This window comes from Pinus tabuliformis, chromosome 4_1 (assembly GCF_031772625.1).
Source record: "Pinus tabuliformis cultivar Carrire ecotype Pingquan chromosome 4_1, CPIR1, whole genome shotgun sequence".
NCBI classification, from domain to species: domain Eukaryota; kingdom Viridiplantae; phylum Streptophyta; class Pinopsida; order Pinales; family Pinaceae; genus Pinus; species Pinus tabuliformis.
In genome coordinates, this window is record NC_142303.1 from 398,603,757 (window position 1) to 398,624,960 (window position 21,204).

The following is a 21,204-nucleotide window of genomic DNA, read 5'->3' on the forward strand; positions in this document are numbered from 1 at the left end:
TCTTTGGACGCTTGTAATGCATGTTTCTTTAACTTGTACTAATATAGTTGAACTATTTTGGTTGTTTTAGTGCATACACTGTTGGAAATGTGTTGTATTAGTTGTTATCGTTGTCTCACACGTGTCGACTACTCCGCCGGACACTAAATAGACTCATTCTTGTAAACATGTTATAACGTTCGTCGCACTTGTGTGGACTACTCTGCTGGGTGTTGTATGTGCTATCTGTTCATTTTATATTTGTGATTTCCGCATCCATGTGGACTACTTCGCCAGAAGCTACGCATATCCTGTTGTGTTGTGTCTCTACCTGAGTTGGGACTATTCACTCTCGACTTGAGACTCACTCTCACCCTCTCCCTCTCTAGTGAAAGAACATATACACAAGTTACACTAAACACTCACCAGGCACACGAACCTCGCTGTTTGAATACTAAGTATACCACTCTCATGTGCTGACAAACAAGAGCTAAGCCATACCTTTAATATAATGGCAACCTGGCCATCATACCAGATGGAATTCCTACACCAAACGCTGTGAGGTCTAGTTGGGACTTCATACTGGGGAGATCCCCTAAATGTTGGTGGGTCCAACACTGTTAACAATGTTTTAAAACATTAAATGATATGGTGCTTCTAATGAAGAATATTTTTTTAAACTAATTTTATTTTGTATAGTAAGCTTTCAAATATTAACATACTTAAAAATTAGTTGAATAAGTTACTTATTGTATTATGGAGTGTGTATTTATGTATTGTATTTTATAGTTGATTAAATTTATATGAGTTTATAGATATATATTTTATTTTTATCTCATGAAATTCTTGGAAATAATATTGAGAGGGAGGGTGAATCAATATTTACAAATCAATAACTTTTTCATTTCCATAATCATATTTATATACGTTACTTCAATAGTGAACTTATGATTCAGTTAATTCATCACATGTTGATCTTTAATCAGTGCATCAATTTTTTATTAAACATTAAACAATAACCATGTGTAGTAATAACAGAATAAACCATCACACATAAGCAACACACATGAACACCAAGATTTAAGGTGGAAACCCAATGTGGGTGAAAACCACTTGTTGTTGTTGTCTCTGTCTTCTTTTAATAATAAGAAAAATTGTTTACAATCTTGTACTGGTGCAGACTCATACTAGTACGCAGGCACCCACATGCAGAAGGCTACAACCTTCTCTCCTTCTCCAGCTTCTTCTAGAAGGGAGCTACAACCCCCTAAGTCTTGTACTAGTCGATATGTTTACTAGTACGCAGGCTTCGACCTACAGAAGGCTACAACCTTCACTCATTCTCTATTTGTTACTGGAAGGGAGCTCCAACGCCCTAATCAAATCACCAGCCACGACTGGCAAGAAGCTTCGACTTCCTCACTGAAGGCTCTAACCCTCAGTATCCTCCAGGGACCATGTTTCATGAATTTTCAGACTGGGTGCTCTTGGTACACAATACTACAATATGAAGGTCATGTTTCATCCAATTTTCACACTGGACCTATTAGTAACAATGAAGCTCAAATCAATCACCACTGCAATACAACCATCAAGTACATCTGCATCAACCAATCACTGAAACCCAATCATCAATCTTTGATATAAATGAAACAATCAATCATTGAAATCTCTGAAGCTCTGAATCAAACAATCATTGAACCTCTGACACAACTGAATCAACCATTCATTCAAACTTAATCAAATTCAACCAATCAACTAGAACAGATAGATTACTATAACCAGTACACAGATCTGAACCCAGAACACTGCATCAACAACCAGAACTAACTGTAACCTCAAAAGGCATGTGTCAGAATGTGTACGCTCCTTCAATGAGGAAAACCTGCATGTATACGCTACTTCCATTTGCCCAACCTACGTACAATTCTAAATATACTGTATCATAAAACCTCTAAACCACAAACTGTACCAATCAGTGACATTTTGAAGATCTACATTCATAAAACAAAATTATAAACAGATAGCAACAAGGATCACCCTTCTTTCTCAATCAATCAATCAATCAGACTCAATTTCCTTATGCATTCAGTTCTATTTTAAGATCTAAGAAGACGTCATTGACAAACAACAGTAAAACAACATTGATCTGATAGATCAGTCATTCCTGAACATCAAGCTTTTCTTTTACATACGCTACTTGGAAGAGCAAAACGAGCGTGTATATGCAACTTCATCAAAGCGAACCAGCGTATAGATATGCAAATACTTACTTATAACTTCACTGCAATTCCAGACTTCAGACATATCCAGATCATCACTTATAAAGGATAAGACGTGCATTAGCAATCAGACCTAGCCTATCCATTATCAGATCTCATAACGATAAGTCATTATGATCCTGAGCCATCATTAGATCTCATCCATCATCAAACACTCAGGTGCATACTTAGTTCAGATCAAGCAAAGCATCAGAAACCCATAACATGCATATTTTCTTTTGATCTAACACTTCATAAGATATTCATTACTTGTACATTTAGCCCTTGATCTTCTCCTCCTTATATACTTAGATCCTTTTTCAATACCTTGGACCAAAACCACTTAGGACCAATACCTTGGACCAAATACCTAGGGTCAATACCACAGACCAAATACCTAGGGTCAATACCATAGACCAAATACCTCAGACCAAAACCTTGGTTTTCCAATCATGTACGCGCTTTTCTTCCTGTGGGAGTGCGTGTATACGTATACGCTCTTTTTGTTCCATGGACCAGCGTGTATACACTGTTTTGACTAAGAGGACCTGCGTATACTTCTTAAACTACTTTTCATCAACCTTTTCCTTCACCTTCTTTATTCTGATCAAAAGACCTTAGTTCCATCTTCCTGTTCTTCTGTACCAATGCCCTGTTACCTCTAAATAGACTTGTTACACTCTAATTTTCCATATTACTTCTGAAATGATTCCTTTGAAATGCCATGCATTTTGTCACATCTGTAAACACAACTGCCATGCATTCTGTCACATCTGATATCTCTCCTGTAGATTCATCTAGTTACGTAGATTCATCTAGTTACCATATACAAGTGAGTTGTTCTACTACAAGTGGGTTTCCATCAAGTACAACACATGCATCATAATGCCAACAATCTCCCCCTTTGGACTTGATGGAAACCATGTTGGTGTTGATTATTGCAAGTTGTAAAAACTGTTAGAGATAATAGGCAACACCAAAATACTCTCCCTCTTTGACATCAAGGGTAAAGGGCGGACCAAGATATTCTCCCCCTTTGGTATCAAGGGCAAAGGGCTGACCAAAATGAAGACTTTCATATCTGAACAACTGAATATTGATCATGCTCCCCCTAGGCACATGCTGAATTCTCTGATTAAACTCCCCCTTTGTACATGTTGTGATGCACTAAACCATCCATGCTCCCCCTGAGCACATGCAGAATCTGCAAAAATATTTTCCAAAAGAATAACATGACTCTATAACTCAACTATGTGAGTTTGACCTTCCTATCACCAATGAATCATACATACATCAATCTACCAACCAAGTGGGGATATACCAAATTTGATTCATCCACCCAACCAAGTGGGGATATACCAATTGTTTATACATCACTGAAATATAACAATTATTACATCATCCTTCCCATGCATAGTGGGGGTACAAATTACATCATATGACCAAAAATGACTCATCAAAAGACTACGACAGATAGAGACAAATTATTACATCATGGGTCTTTATATGACCTTTACATCGAATGATATACATGACATTTATAACAGAGACCAAAGATCTAAACAAGACTATGATAGTCATCAACAACTATCATACACCATATATGATCTGCTCCTTAAGCATCTGTTAGCAACATCCAGACCAACAACATGTATATGTCCATCATTAGTTTTCAAGATATGACAAGGTAAATATCATCAACCTGTGACAAAGTATGCCGCATATAGATATCAACTCATCCTCTTGATCTCATCAAGATCAACTTGCTTCATTTCCTTAGAAGAAAGAGCCTTATCATAACCTTCCATGTCCAAACAGTAACACAAAATCATTCACATCATATGTATGTGAAAACACCATAGTCATTATCTATAATCATAACATCATCATCAAGAACTGCATGATCTTTCCACAAGAGCCCTCAATATATCAACCATGTATCATCACTAGGGAACATCCCACATTTGATAAGCATCAACCATGATAATCAACAAGTGTGAGTATCAAACTTATCATCATAAAGTAAGAAGTCATCATCATTAAGCCATGTCTCCGAATATCCATGTCTTCAAATAGCCATGCCTGCAATAACACCATTCTCTTGGCCAACCAACAATATTTATCAATATGCAACTTAAGTAATCATCCATGTATCCAGCATATTGTATATCCATCAAAGAGATAGCAATATGTATCTAGCAAACCATGAGCTCATAGTCATTTGTCAATCTTTCTTGATACCATCAATAACAACAATCCTCAACCATGTGAGAGCAAAGAACTATAGGAATCCTACATCATAACTGCACCATATGAACTTTATGCATCTTTGAAGGCATGATGACAACAACATGAAAGAAATGAGTGGCTCATCATCAAATAATGAAGTTGTGTACTCAAGCTTTGTACTTCTCCTTGTCCTTATGAAGATCACCATGTAAGCATCATATATGTACTATATGCATCATCAAAAAGTCATTCACAATCACCCATAAATCTGATCTGAATAACAACTATGTAACCCCAAGCAATACAAGTATCATCATCATAGGCAACTCATAACCACAACATAGCATGATGTATCATTTAAACACTTTAGCCATATAAGAATCATCACCATTGATAAAAATCATTAGGTACCAAAGACATAATGCCAACAATGCATTATTAGCAGTATAACATATTCTCCCCCTGAACCTGTGCCACCTGTTCACTGTCAGGTCTGATCATTGCATATATCAGTAAGAAATATCAAGGCATCATCATGAATCAGATATACATCAAGTCATCAACAACTTATGAGGATCAAAAGCACTTCTAAATAACATCCACATACTATGGTCATCAATCATCAAGACAGAAAAGATAATTGATAATTGTCTGAACCATATCAAATCATTTTTCTGAGTCTGTCCCACTGCTTCTTCATCAAACCAACATATACGCGACTATGTAGCTTCTAACTCGTGTATATACATGACTTGTCTTCATGATAACTGCGTATGAGAATTAGGACACTGAAATTTCATACTTTCAGTTCCTTCTGAGTCTGTTCTGTCTGTATACTGAGCTATGCCACATCTTTCGGTTTGTAATTCCTTCTTCTTCCATACCTTGGAGAGTGATGATGTTTGTTCCTTTTGGTATGTTGGCTGAAATTTTCTCCTGCATTCTTTTGTTATATGCCCAAACTTGTTACAAGCATAACATCTTATATGTTTCATATTCCTTCTAAAGCAGTGAATGGCTTTGTGACCAAACATATTGCAAGAAACACAATATCTCTTAAAGTACCTGGAAGCTGATGATCTTTATGTGTGACGGTTATTAGCTTGAACCATTCTACTTTTGCATCTTGATGCAACATGTCCAAAATCATCACATACAAAACATTCAACATTATTCATCAGAGGAAAGAACTGATTATCATTTCCACGGTTAGGAGTAAATGATTTTCTTTGAAGTCTTTCTTTCCTTGGTTGTTGATGGGGTTGACCTCTTATCCCCTTGTGGAGAATTTTAGATTTTCCATTAGAGTTCCCTGCCTCATGTTGTGAACTAGATTCACCTTCGAAAGTTTCATGAAAACCAAGACTAGATTTGATGATAGGAGACCTTTGAATACTAAGAATATTATCCAAAATCTTAGTATTATCTTGAAATCGTAAAAGTTTATCCTTTTCTCCAATTTACCTTTTAGGATATTTAACTCAACCTGATATTGCTCTTCCTTTTCAAGATACTTCTTCTTCATGATTTCTTTAGCTTTTCTTCCTTCTTCCACTCGTTGCCTTAATTTGAGAACTTCATTTTCTTGTTCATCAAATGCTTGGAGTAGTTCTTCATTCTGCTTATTCGAATTTTTGAGATCTTCTTTTATGGAAACGACCACAGCTTCAAGACCTTCACAGTAGTTGGTTCTTTCTATAAGTTCATTGGTTGTTGTGTCTTTTCCATTCACTTCGTTTCTCAATGATGTCACTTCATCCTTCAGCCTTTGACTTTGATCTTCCTTTTTCTCGTATTGTTTCCTTCCTCTAACTGAGCCTTTAACCTTGTAATCTTTTCTTTGTAGGTACACTTCCTTTTGTCCAATAGATCTTGTTGATCTCTAATTGTGTATGCGAGCTTTTTAAATTATGCCTCTATTTGATTTCTTTCTCTTGCACCCATAAAAGCAAATTAAGTTGTTTCACTGTCACTTTCATTATCTTCAAATGAACAGAGAAATGTATCACTAGAGGACAACAAATTCATACATGATAGTTCTTTTGCTTGTTCATCTTCATTCTGAGGTGATTTTTAATCTAAAGAGTTGCTTCTACATAAAGACCAATTGTCTTTCCCACTGCCACAGTTCCTTTGAGATGTCTTCTTCTTTTGGGGTGCTTTCTTCTTTAGTTTCTTTCCCATTGTTACCACGGATCTCATTCAAGCGATCAAGCTTCTACCAAAGGACCTGCTCTGATACCAATTGTTGGAAATAATACTGAGAGAGGGGGTGAATCAATATCTACAAATCAATAATTTTTCATTTCCATAATCATATTTATATACGCTACTTCAGTGAAGGGAACTTGCATGTGCACACAACTGTTATTAAGGAAACCAACGTATATCCAGTGAACTTATGATTCAATTAATTCATCACATGTTGCTCTTTAATCAGTGCATCAATTCTTTATTAAACATTAAACAGTAACCATGTGTAGTAATAACAGAACAAACCATCACACATAAGCAACACACATACACCAAGATTTAAGGTGGAAACCCAATGTGGGTGAAAACCACCTGCTGTTGTCGTCCTTGTCTTCTTTTAATAATAAGAAAATCTATTTACAATCTTGTATTGTTGCAGACTCATACCAGTACGCGGGAACCCACTTGCAGAATGCTACAACCTTCTCTCGTTCTCTAGATTCTTTTGGAAGGGAGCTACAACCCCCTAGTTCTTGTACTAGCCGATATGTTTACTAGTACGTAGGCTCCGACCTACAGAAAACTACAACCTTCACTCATTCTCTAGCTGCTACTGGAAGGGATCTCCAACCCCCTGATCAAATCACCAGCCACGACTGGCAGGAAGCTTCGACTTCCTCACTGAAGGCTCCAACCCTCAGTATCCTCCAGGGACCATGTTTCATGAATTTTCAGACTGGATGCTCCTGGTACACAATACTACAATATGAAGGCCACGTTTCATCCAATTTTCACACTGGACCTATTAGTAACATTGAAGCTCAAAATCAATCACCACTGCAATACAACCATCAAATACATCTGCATCAACCAATCACTGAAACCCAATCATCAATCTCTGATATAACTGAAACAATCAATCACTGAAACCTCTGAACCTCTGAATCAAACAATCATTGAACCTCTGACACAATTGAATCAACCATTCATTCAAACTTAATCAAATTCAACCAATCAACTGGAATAGACAGATTACTATAACCAGTACACAGATCTGAACCTAGAACATTGCATCAACAACCAGAACTAACTGTAACCTCAAAAGGCATGTGTCAGAATGTGTACGCTCCTTCAATGAGGAAAACCTACATGTATACACTACTTCCATTTGCCCAACTTGCGTACAGTTCTAAATATACTGAATCATAAAACCTTTGAACCACAAACTGTACCAATCAGTGACATTTTGAAGATCTACTGTCATATTATAGAGTTCTAAATAGATAGCAACAAGGATCACCCTTCTTTCTCAATCAATCAATCAATCAGACTCAATTTCCTTATTCATTCAGTTCTACTTTAAGATCTAAGAAGACGTCATTGACAAACAACAATAAAACAACAACACTGATCTGATAGATTAGTCATCCCTGAACATCAAGCTTTTCTTTTACATATGCTACTTGGAAGAGCCAAACCAGCGTGTATACGCAACTTCATCAAAGCGAACCAGCGTATAGATCTGCAAATACTTACTTATAACTTCACTGCAATTCTAGACTTCAGACATACCCAGATCATCACTTATAAAGGATAAAACGTGCATTAGCAATTAGATCTAGCCTATCCATTATCAGATCTCATAATGATAAGTCATTATGATCCTGATCCATCATTAGATCTCATCCATCATCAAACACTCAGGTGCATACTTAGTTCAGATCAAGCAAAGCATCAGAAACCCATAACATGCATATTTTCTTTTGATCTAACACTTCATAAGATATTCATTACTTGTACATTTAGCCCTTGATCTTCTCCTCCTTATATACTTAGATCCTTTGTCAATACCTTGGACCAAAACCACTTAGGACCAATACCTTGGACCAAATACCTAGGGTCAATACCATGGACCAAATATCTTGGACCAAAACCTTGGTTTTCCAATCATGTGCGCGTTTTTCTTCCTGTGGGAGTGCGTGTATACGTATACGCTCTTTTTGTTCCATGGACCAAAGTGTATATGCTGTTTTGACTAAGAGGACCTGTGCATACTTCTTAAACTGCGTTTCATTAACCTTTTCCTTCGCCTTCTTTATTCTAATCAAAAGACCTTATTTCCATCATCCTGTTCTTCTGTAACAATGCCCTGTTACCTCTGAATAGACTTGTTACACTCTAATTTTCCATATTACTTCTGAAATGATTCCTTTGAAATGCCATGCATTTTGTCACATCTGTAAACACAATTGCCATGCATTTTGTCACATCTGATATCTCTCCTGTAGATTCATCTAGTTACGTAGATTCATCTAGTTACCATATACAAGTGAGTTGTTCTACTACAAGTGGGTTGCCATCAAGTACAACACATGCATCATAATGCCAACAGAAATAACTTTGGCCCTTCAATTTGGTAATTACTAGCTTGATTTTTCAAGAATCTCCGGTAGACTTCTCAGATTCGTACATGGTAAAACAAGAAATCTGCATTGATCATGTCTAAGTGCAAGCAATCCTTGACTTTCCTGCACCATCTTCACTTGTTCAGTTACAATGCCTCCAAGGGAAGGCTAACTTTCTATGGAGATTCATCCCCAATTATGCAGAACTTACGAAAGGATTTACTCGCCTATTGAAAAAAGGGGTTCCTTTCCATTGGGATGATACAACTCAAAGACTTTTGATGCTTTGAAAGATGTCCTGGTTCAAGCATCATTGTTGTATCCCCCTGACTATCAACGATATTATTTCTTGTATCTTGCTACAAATATTACTACCATTGTTATGGTACTGGTTTAAGAGGATGACCAAGGGGATGAACATCCTATATACTACTTGAGTCGAAATTTGAATGATACTGAGATCAAGTACACTCACGTTGAAAATTTAGCTTCCAAATTGATTTTTATTGATTGAGGATGAATGCATTTATATTTCATCATATTATGCATCACCCTTTTTGTTGACACAAGGACTGATACCTTTACTGGTGCACTCTTCTTCGACCCATCTTTCCTTGAGCTCAAAACCATTTTATTTCCATGCTTCAACTTATAACCCTTGGTCCATGTCAACTTCTGCTACCTAGTTGCCTATTATAAAATCATACCATGACCTTCCACATATGGTGATTTTTTAAATAAACATGTGTAGATTTACTATTCACTTGTCTTATGATGATGATTCACTTGACTTACAAGTATATTTTTCATTCCACTATGTAGGGATGGAAATTGATCAACCATGTGAAGGAGAAGATGTGTCCCATCAAGCTGATCAACCAGATGATGATCAAGATATGCCCTATTGACCTGATCAACCACTAGAGGAACATGTGCTCTATCAAGTTGATCAATTGTCTTTAGGGGAACAACATGTGCCATGTAAGCTAATGTACCAATGGAGGAAGAATATTTTCCCTATCAAACTGATCAACCATTGGAAGAACAAATTGTTTCCTCTTAATTTGATAAGATAATAGAGAGTTGCAGTGGTTTGGAAAGGGGTGGACCATTTGCAAACAAAATGGATGCAAGCACAATAGAGTACCTTGGGGAACCTATCCATGCTCGCACTATTAGAGACCGTGTCAATAACATCATTCGACAACATTTTGAGAAACATTCAGTTGTTGCACAAGCTCAGATACTACACATGTTGATCAAACATAAGAAACTAAAACATGCTAGAAATATTTTGGGTTTCCAAGATGCTAAAAGAAAGAAGACACACATGAATATTACTGAAAATATATCAAAGACATTCACTATGTTTAGAAAATCAAGAAAACCCAATGTTCGAGCTACGCGCAGGGCAATTACAATAGTTATTGTTGCACCAAGTGCATCATGACAACAAAAGTTGGAAACGATGTCAAAATTGCTCCATGTCTCGAGAAAATCCTTGTATAAGGACACCAAATTTAGGGTTCGAGTGAATGAAAATGACAAATCTTCTTGTTGGGCTTTTATCACCAAGAAACCCCACTAAGACAGGCTTACAACAAGAATTAGAACATTTGTGGTAGAGTTTTGGGAGAGCCATTCTCATGCTATTCCATATAGAAATCATGTCGTACGACATCACATAGCTAAAAGTGAGTATATGGAACATGCTAAGCACACTGTAGAAATGATAGAAGTTGCACTGTTCGAGGAATTTCAAGAAAGCAATCACCATGTTAAGGTATCCATAAGGATGTTTCATAAATTGAAGCCATGGTTTATTAGGCCTAATATAATCCGTGACACGTGTTGTTGCTGATATCATGTTGAATTTAAGCTTAATTATGACACTTTCCAGGAATTTTACAAGAACTATCATGACAACCCTCCCCTTCCTACAATGTGATTTTGTTTCATCAATATTGTGCAGAAGGGAGCTAGAAGAGTTGTATTACAAGAAAATATGTATAGGTGGGAGAAGATGCATTGAATGTGGTGATTTGACATTGCTCCATAGGAAATTTTTTATTGATCCCAATTGGTTTGGGATGTTAGATGTCACTGTCACAAGGAAGCATTATGAGTATGTCGTGGGAAATCAACCATCTTCTTCAACTCTGGCACCTAAGAGGATCAATTATGTTGAGGATGAGATTCTCATTTCACAATTCATGGGGGTGTTTCAAAACCAAATCTATAAATATATCAAACACTCACATAGGTCTAGGTGGCAAGCGTATGAATTTAAGCATTCTCGCGAAGTATTTCAGCCAGGCACAATCTTATTAGTGGTGGACTTTGCTGAGAATTACACATTTGCTCTTCATACAGAGATATAGAGTGAGTATTATCACTTAGACCAAGTGTCCATATTAGTACATGTTTTGTACATACATGCATAATTGAACATTGATGGTAGGGATAACACTAATGAGTCACGTGATGTGATTAAGGAGTATCACTTTTACATCAATGATGATCATGAGCATGACACGTTGTTCGCGCAACATTGATTTATGAATCATTAAAAAAAATCGCATATCATTAAGGAAGCATGGGATATGGTCAGATGGTTGCGTGGTGTAGTTCAAGTCAGCACACACTTTTTATTGGTTGACCCAACTACACAAGAAGACAAAAATCCAGCATACTTGGAGCTACTTTGAAACAAGACACGAAATGATGAGTATGAAGGTGCAAGTGCTTGTGTGAAGCGAGCACTTAGGAGGTACCAAATGGGTCATGATTCAAATCGACTCAAATCATCACTAAAGGTGGTCAACTAGTGCATATCCCATTTAGGACATGAAGGTCACGAATCTACAAAGTTTGTGTGTAGGTTCTGATGGAATATTGAACTTGGTGTTGTGAATATATACATTCCTTAGTATTGTAATACTGTAGAAGGAATAAGAGAATTACACTTGGTGCATATGAAAGAAATGCGGGAAATATTTGTCATTGAGACAAAAAGACTCACATGTTTTTGTGGTTTTTGCATTGGTGTTAATGGATGTAGACTTGATCACTGTGAAAAGCACGGGTACGTGAAAGGATGGAAATATGTCCCTCTTAATCCAAAGGGACCTCATCCAATTCTGGCGTGGCAAGAGATGCACAATAAAAAAACCATCATTTCACTTGATCATGATCGAGTCTTTGATCTTGTAAGGGAAGGTACGTGGCTTATGTATCATAAACAATTTCATCTATAAATTGACATCTTAAACATATTTAACTAATACATATTTTGTATTTTGGTAGTAGGCGATGTTTTTGTTGTCACTACCCCCGTAGGAAGCGAAGAGAATGTGGCCTACTATTTGATGTGATATACACATGTGAAAAGTAGGTTGGTGAGACCATATGAAGATGAAGCATTCACATACCAAATTGGTGACATGGTTGTGATGGGCCATTTATTTTAAAAGGTTAAAAATAGACTGATCACATCATTTATAGAGATTTTATGCCTGAATATATATCTTGTCAATACAGTCATCTAGTCATAGCATCCTAGATCAATCTCATAGAAATAAAAACAAAGAAAGGTGAACCAAGGAGACAGAAGATGGAAAAATTAGACCATGAACGTACTATGGAAACTTACATTCCCATGACCCATTGACCAAATGAGTAGATGATGCAAATGACAAGCCCTGAAGTTGAGTCTATAACAATCAAGTGTATTCTAATCTAGTATAAGAGATCTCAAATGTATGATTTTTGTAATCTATAAATGTGATAGCTGAATATTCTTGTAATTTTGAATAGAGAATTGTTTCCCTTTTATCTAAGATGGATTCATAATGGTGTACATATATTATATAAGCTTTAGTTTCCTTTGGGTGTTCAGGTTTCTAAAGTACACCAAATTTCAAGGAGGCACTTTAGAATCAATAGGGATTTAGATTTAGATTTAATTAAAATTTGTCATCCAAAATATTTTAAATGTCATGTGTATACTACTCATGTTGAGCATGCAATTTTTTTTATAGGTCTATATACATATCATACATATTTGGTTTCTAAAAAAGCCATTTCAGGATGTAACAACCAAGTTGATATGGTCCATTTTACTTAAAATGGAAATTTAACAATCTAAGTTATGAACAACATTGAAATATTTTTATGTTACTAGCAATAAATGTCTTGTGTCAATTTGAAATAAAACATGGAAAGAGTTACACACATGCTTCATATTTGAATGTAAAAAGTGCAACAATATATATATATATCTTATGTTATGACTATTAAGCTCCTTTAGATAACCTCAAAAGAAATAAAATCGAATAAAACTTATTAGTAGTTTACATCTTGACATCTAAATTAAAATCATTGTAATTTTTAACATACATTGATTGTGCTCTAAAAGACACTTTCTACAAGCCAATATGACAACTAAAATTGCTATTTTGTAAAAAATTACTTCTTGAATTTCTTAATTGAAGGTCTTAAGATAAAAAATTGATTGAAATTCTTGGATAGTCAAGTAAATTTAGGAAAGTGCATAAAATTATAAAAACATATCATTAATTTTTTAAATTAACATACATTGACTACACTAAAAGACGCTTTCTACAAATTTAATATTAAATTGATGTACATGATATATTTAGTTCATTTTAAGTATTAAAGTGACTTGCATCATAGTAAGATTGTACTTATTTCTTTAGTCTATGAAACTAGAATGCAAAATTGTTATTTTGTAAAATTTTACTTATTGAATGTTTTGAATTGAATGTCTTAAGTTAAGGAATTGATTGAAACATTTGATAGCCAACTAAATTTAGGAATGTTCATATAATTATATAAAATTATCTAAAAACATATCATTAATTTTTTTTTTGATATATTAAATTCTAATACATGACTTAAAACATGTGTTATGACTAAGTTGTTGTAGATGACTTCAAAAGAAATAAAATTTAATAAAACACATTATTAGTTTAACATTACTAGTTGAAGACATTTTTTAAAATTGAATTTAAAATGTACTTCAATCATATTTGTGTATTTTAATTGAACCATGAAAATATATTTTAGTTCATTTTAAGTATCAAAATGACTTGCTTCATAATCTAAGATTGTACTTGCTTCTTATTGTATTTCTCGAGAAGTCAAAATTATTATCTTGTTAGCTATGTATGATAATAAACTATCCATATGAAAATATATACAAATTACATTATACACATGAACATCCACAAACTGAAATAATAAGCATCCATAAATTGAAATAATGTTCATGCATCCATAAATTCTCTATGTATGAAAATATACAAACATCACATGTGAATATGCCCTATGAAATGGGCTTGAAAATATACAAACTATCTATGATCCACTCTAGAAAGTATCACTTCTAGAACTCTTATGTGTGTTCCATTGCGCAGAGTGAGCATCCATAATCCGGTACTGCAATATAACACATTCAAATTCAAATTAATTAAAACATTATTTGTACAAATATAAACAATCTGGAAATAAATTATTTTGAACTGTGCATTTAAATAATCCCCTACTCGTGACTCGGTTGAGTGCAAATGGAATTCAGGTGGGATGGGGGTCTGATAAATCTAAGTTTGATGCTCCCTTGCCCGTGGCTCAGTGCCTCCATACCTAACATCACACTCATGTATCCACATCACCACATCATCGACACCCCACTACATCTAGGCCTGTGTACACAATGACAAAGACAAATTATAATTAGTCTACGAATTAATTAGCATGCATACATGTAACTTAAAAAAGAAAATATTGAAATCTTAAGAATAAAAAAAATCACCTCGACTGCTAGTTCATGAGTGTTATGAGGTGGAGGTGGAGGTGGGGGAGAATGAGGCATGGAAACATGCACTAGAGGAAGTTGCTCTCGCTGGTCAATTGTCCCCTCAGATGACCTTAGAAGCTCATCTATGTAGCTAGAATGTGCATGCATGTTGTCATGAAATTATTAATGTAAATGCAATACGATACAAACTTATTAATATAGATAATGTAAAAATTGACGACAAGAGTCAAAAGTTTCATATATATGAACCTAGATTGTGTCACATGGGTCATGCACCCTCCAAGTGTCACAGATGGTATCATGACACGTACGTGCATATGACAAAAGTTGGTCATGCCTTAGACTCTCAAAAAATGAATCATCATGTAATGCAATTGGTGGGTGACAAGGAATCAAACGTGGTATGCTCATCTCTCCACGCAATGCAACATGTACAATGGCAAATGTATTCTACATGCTATCTGCAATGGTATGCCTAGTCTCAGCACCAAGCTATGACGATTGATCTAGCTTTGTCGGCAATACCACGCTCCAAGATGGTCATGGCAACAATCTTAGAGGTGGTGCTACATGTGCAAGGTCCCTACGAGCCCCAACATGTTGATAATTATGTCCCAAACTAGGTCCATAAAACTTAGATCTGGTGTTGGTGTAATCTGACTTCATATGTAGCACAAACTCTACATATATATGCTTTGGAAAGTAAATGGGGACCTAGTCAAGGTGGGGTAATTGGCCCCAAGCTCCAATGAATCAATCATAGACAAAAAGGGTCGCATCAACATTCTCAAAATATTTTAGCGAAATCAAACCAACATGTCTAGCACGACATTCTAGAGGGATGTCAAACAACTCCCCAAATATCAATGTTCTTGGTGGCGTCTTTCACTACCTTCTAACCTCTAGCCTCCTAATCCTATGTATGGAATATAGGAGGTGACTTTATGGGCCCGCCCTCTGCTATGTCTTGATCAACTTGTTGATTTTATCTAGCATCAGAGACAAACTACACCTAGTAGGTGAACTAACAGAGATTTTATCCAGCTCTCGTGTGATCCATGTCTATTGGGCCCTAACATTCTCAATTGTGATATTGGTTATAGTGCCGTTCCATGGAGGGATGGACATTGCACTTTGATCCTCTCCTTCACCCTATTAAGGGTCTGTAAATCATAAACATAATTTAATATATATATATATATATATATATATATATATATATATATATATATATATATATATATATATATATAGAAGCATAATCACATATACATTAAATTCAAACACATCAATTGAAGACGATTTAAAAATTAAAGGGAATTTCAAGACATAAACACAAAGTTTAAAGACGATTTAAAATGCAAGATGTATACCTGCAACATGTGAAAAAGATCCAATATCTGTAGCAAGATCATCAGCAGAGATAGAAACAATCTCTCTGACACTCTGTCTTGTGTTGGAGCGAGGATCTATGAGTGGAACAAACACTCTAGTACGGCTACGTGATCTAGCTTGACCATGTATAACAAATCCCCCAACACTCCGACGGGTTGTAGTTGGGGGCTGCATGAGAGTTGGCTCTGCAAATTACATATAATACATATAAACTAATTCAAGAAAAAAATGTTGACATATAAAGAATTTTGACAAGAAAACCATTTATAAACTCAAGTATAATAATCTAGGCTAAAGTCCTAAACTAAATAGAGTGTCTATTTTGATAAATCATCAACCAAAGTATTGATTTCCATGTAAACACAATAAAAAAATATGATCTTCGAAATCTATCTTACACTTTTTCCCATTTATAAATAATGCATTTTATTCATAGAGCAAAAATATTTAAATATATGTAAAAAATTGAAATAAACCTATTTGCAAACTAATAAAACTTCATGCCAACCAAATGCTTCATAAGACAAGTCCTTATAATGTTTGATTTTGACACATGACATGTACTAGACTCAAGCACATGAACACAATGTTTATGGTACGACACACTACATAATGAAACGATATGGTACAAATTAGAAAAGTGTCAAAATGTTTATATATTTGAACTTTAAATGCATTTTTCATCATGGATTTAATGTTTGTATCAATTATGCATTGTTGAAACTTATATATATATATGTGTGTGTGTGCGCGCTATGTTGCATTATATAGTTAAATAAAAATGTAGGAAGTGTAAGTTAAAAATTCATTATTCAACTAACAAATTTAACAAGGGTGAGAAAGTTTAAGAGATATATAGTTGTCATGTATCATTATAGTAAATAATTCTACAAATATGAGTAATGAAAATTTTAAGGAAAATAACAATTTATGGATCAATTTAGTCTTAAAATTTTTATTGAGCATCACCCATCTTATATTAAGTTTTGAAGAGCACATTATGTTAAATGTTATATATATATGTGTGAGAGAAATGTTATAACTATAACTATGTTATTTATATAATTATATATCGAGTTGTGTTGTATATATATAATAGTTATATATAATTTTATGTTTTTGTTATATATATATATATATATATATATATATATATATATATATTTGTTAACAAAATTTAATTAAATAAAAAAAAAAATGTTTTGGACTTTTAATTTAGTAAATATATTTTATTTAATTACCATTAATTTTATAAAACAAATTAATATATATATATATATATATAGATTGCGGTTAGTAAAATAAAAATTTGTTTTGGACTTTTAATTTAGTTAAAATTTAAAAATATTTTATTCAAGTACAATTAATTTTATAAAACAAATTACTATATTTATTTAAATATAAATTTAAAATAAAAATGAAACAAAATTTCTTATTTGATTTAATAGAGGTTCAACATGAACAACAATTTTCATTATGTCAAACTGAAGTTCCTAATTTATTTATTTATTGGAGTTCTATAGTTTAATTGTTTTCCCTTTTGAAATTATTTTAGGCTATTTCTAATCAAATTTGTTCGAAATTTTAAATGCATTTTTAATAACAATAAATCATTTAAAAAAAAAATTATTTCACTAAAATCCTAAAATTTACCATAGAAAATATTTATAATAAACATGTTAATATTTCACATAAAAATTAAAACAAAAAATAATTAAAAGGTTTTTGGTCTTCAAAGGTTCTCAAGGGTTTTCTTGGTGGTTTTCATGGTGACTTTCAAGATTTTCATTTTTGTAGTTTTTGTATGTTAGGTTTTTTTTTTTTGGCAAAAAAAATTAAATAAAAGAGACAAAAATATCAAGAAACCTATTTAGGCTTGAGCCTTTGGGTCATTTGCGGGGTTGATGGGTAGCTGGATTGAGTTCCTCCATCTTGGCCGAGCTTAGAAATGTTCTGTCAAATCCCATTTCCTCTTGTGGTCCGAGCAAAATGACTAAAGGTTGCAAGTGGAGTATTTGAATAGAAATAACGCTCGATTGAGTCATATCTTTCGATCGAGCCAATGGCTTGATCGAAAGATATAGCTCAATCGAGCTATTTTTAACCGCCTCAACAACTCGATCGAGCACTTAAAATTGCTCGATTGGGCATCCGTTTTTCATCAAAACGTGCTCTCATTTCCCCAAAAAGTGTAACCCAGCTCCATGTTTTGACCCTCTTGCTTTTAGGTTTTCTAGGTCTTTCAAGGATAAATAATATTATTGTTCATGTGTCATAGTCCCATTTGGACTCCTTGAAATAAGAAATAAATTTATTCTATGAAGAAAAAGTCATTTTGTATCACAAGACCAAGTCAGTCCAAGAGCAAGATCAAATCAGCTTAAAGGAGGGTTATTTGACCCTCGAGAGTCTATAAATACGAGGGAGCTCGACTTCATTTGGACACTCACTCAAGTCAAGTTCGATCTAAAATAGAAAAGGAGAAGATGAGCTAAGGAGGACGAAAAAAGGAAGAAAAAAGCGTAGTTTCTTGGGCTAGATCTCTCCCTCTCTTTCACTCTCACACACCAGTGTGAAGCTAGGGTTTCTGTGAAGCTACAGTTGCAGGAGACCAAAATTGTGAAGCAGTTGCAGGGGGTCGAAGTTCCAACATTAAAGCAAAAGTATCAAAATTCTGGAAACTGCCTTAAACAAGATCTTCTTGGGGGCATGCTTGGGGCTTGGAGGCTTTGTTGAATTTGGTCTTTGGGTCTTGGAACTCTCTTGGAAAACAAATTATAATCTACAAGTCTCTAGTTTTTCCAATAGGAATAAAAGGTTCGAGTTAATGCATTGAACATTTTTTAATACAAATAAGTTTGTCATTAAACTATTTCTAAAAGGAAAAATTCCCTTTGGAACATCTTCACTTGTATAACTAGCTTTACATGTGTGAAACCCGAGACTATACCTCGATTCTCCAACCTCATGTTTAAATACAAATGGACATGTTAGAAGAAAGGTGCAAGAAAGCATTAATGGATGTTGGAAGTATTAATGAATATTTATAATTTGCTAATAAGGATATAGAATTTTTCTAATCTCATTTACTAAATAACACAAGAAATGATAAAAAGGTCTTCCTCGGGGTATAAAGTTGATTATTTTGATTTGCATTTCTATCTTAGAAAAATATAATGACACAACACAACTACTCTCTTTGGATTAGCAAAATATAATGACATAACAAAACTATTCTCTTTCAATTAGTCAACTCAAATTGCGAGGAATAAAAGTTCCAAACTCGTGCATTCAACCATTTTTAATACAAATAAGTTGGTCTATTAAACTATTTAGTAAAGGAAAAATTCCCTTTGGAACATCTTCACTTGTATAACTAGCTTTGTATAACTAGCTTTACATGTGTGAAACCCAAGACTACACTTGCGACCTCATATGTAAATACAAATGGACATGTTAGGAGAAAGACGGAAGCATGCATTAATGATTATTGGAAGTATTAACGAATACTTATAATTTGATAATAATGATATATAATTTCTCTAATCTTGTTAACTAAATAACACAAGAAATGATAAAAAGGAAATGATAAAAAAGTCTTCTTTAAAGTATAAAGTTCTTAAGAGAAACAAAACTTTTCTACTGTGTTCAAATAACACAAAGCAATAATAAATTTAGTCTTCCATGGACAAAAGAGTTTTTAATATAAAATCTCATGACATGGAGAATTCAAAATGGAGAGTTGCTAATTTCACGATAAAAATCTTCCCATGACATACTTGAAGATGCCTATCGACTATTTTGTCGACATTGAACTCCAAATTTCACCTTGGAAATCAAAGGAATGAAATAAGCCTTGTTAAAATCCACTTTCCGTTACAATCAACCAATTGTTGTTTGGAAAATCAAAGGGCACTGAAGGAATGAAATAAAACTTATTAAAATCCACTTTCCATATCAAACAGCCAATTTCAACAATCCAACTCCAGTGGGAACCAAAATATGTGATTGAAGAAAACAGCATAAAATGAAACATGAGGCCTTTCCCAGTTGGATTTCATGATGAAAGGGAGACCTAATTTGCTACAGCTATCGTAGAGAGGCACTGGATTTGTTGGGATCTGTGACTACTATCCAGGCGGGAATGGGTTTACTTATAGTATCCCTTTTGAGTCTACGAATAGTAGGCTCCAATGTACAGACAATTAAAAGAATCCATCCTTGAGAGTTAATAAATGTTGTCTACATGAGAGTCAAAACAATAAGAAGTTGCAACTTGCAAAAGATTAATCAAAACAACAAGAAGCCACAATTTGCGAAAGATTAAAGTTTAATCAAAACAAGAAGTAGTCACAGTTTGGAAAAGGTTACAGATTTTTAAGACGAATGAAAATTGGGCATGAACAAAACAAACTCACAAAAAATGCAAATATAGCCTTATATAAACTTTTCTCAAGCTCAGAAGGAATTGCCGAGGAGGCAAGTTCTTCGCCAAAATCTGGAGCTCCCAATGCAGTGCATGCTCGTAAAGCAATGGAAAAAGTGAACCTTTTTTTCTTCGTTCAGTCCATTGCATATGGAAAAAGGAGCTTAAGAACCTCTTCATAACTATACCCTTGCCAATATAGAGCAATCACAGTAATTTAACACAAAATTTCATCCAAACATTGTTCGGGCAGGCGAGATCTTCACCAAAATCTAGAGCTCCCAATTCAGTGCATGCTCGTAGAGCAATGGAAAAAGTGAACCTGTTTTTTCTTCGTTTAGTCCATTACATATGGAAAAGGAGCTCCAGAGCCTCTTCATAGCTATACTGTTGCCCATATAGAGCAATCACAATAATTTAAGACACAAAATATCATCCAAATGACAAACACCTGCCATGATCCTTTATAGATGTCAA

The 21,204-nt window shown here is 34.4% G+C and overlaps 1 long non-coding RNA gene across 1 annotated transcript; it reads right to left on the minus strand.

Moving 5' to 3' along the window:
- Nucleotides 1-14,305: 14,305 nt before the first annotated feature.
- LOC149175984 (uncharacterized) lies at nucleotides 14,306-16,483 on the minus strand. Its single transcript, XR_016258586.1, has 3 exons — nucleotides 16,280-16,483; nucleotides 14,635-14,790; nucleotides 14,306-14,527 (listed from the first exon to the last, which is right to left on the minus strand). It is a non-coding gene; the product is annotated as an uncharacterized LOC149175984 (long non-coding RNA).
- Between the last annotated feature and the right edge of the window lie 4,721 nt (nucleotides 16,484-21,204).